Source organism: Bison bison, unplaced genomic scaffold (genome assembly GCF_000754665.1).
Source record: "Bison bison bison isolate TAMUID 2011002044 unplaced genomic scaffold, Bison_UMD1.0 scf7180017849681, whole genome shotgun sequence".
NCBI classification, from domain to species: domain Eukaryota; kingdom Metazoa; phylum Chordata; class Mammalia; order Artiodactyla; family Bovidae; genus Bison; species Bison bison.
In genome coordinates this window covers 6,705-7,042 of record NW_011480254.1, presented here as the reverse complement: position 1 = coordinate 7,042, position 338 = coordinate 6,705, and the positions used below count along the sequence as shown (strand labels likewise).

The 338-nt window shown below is 45.3% G+C and overlaps 1 protein-coding gene across 1 annotated transcript in view; it reads left to right on the top strand.

Moving 5' to 3' along the window:
• Positions 1 to 338, top strand: part of LOC104994160 (sodium/hydrogen exchanger 7-like) — a gene marked incomplete at its 5' end in the record, with an annotated part of 5,048 nt that overhangs the window by 3,281 nt on the left and 1,429 nt on the right. The window lies entirely within an intron of this gene.

Sequence of the window (338 nt, the reverse complement as noted above, 5' to 3'; positions counted from 1 at the left end):
GAAGAACTGACTCATTGGAAAAGACCCTGATGCTGGGAAAGATGGAAGGCTGGAGGAGAAGGGGAAGACAGAGGATGAGATGGTTGGTTGGATGGCATCATTGACCTGATGGACATGAGTTTAAGTAAACTCCGGAAGTTGGTGATGGACCGGGAGGCCTGGCGTGCTGCAGTCCCTGGGGTTGCAGAGTCGACCACAATTGAGCCACTGAACTGAAAGAGTTGATAAATTTCTATTGATGTTTAGGAAGGCATTAACACTACTGGAGACTTTGGTCTAGGCCACATCACATATCACAAATGACTGTCAGTCAAAAGAGACTTAAATTCATTAAAATT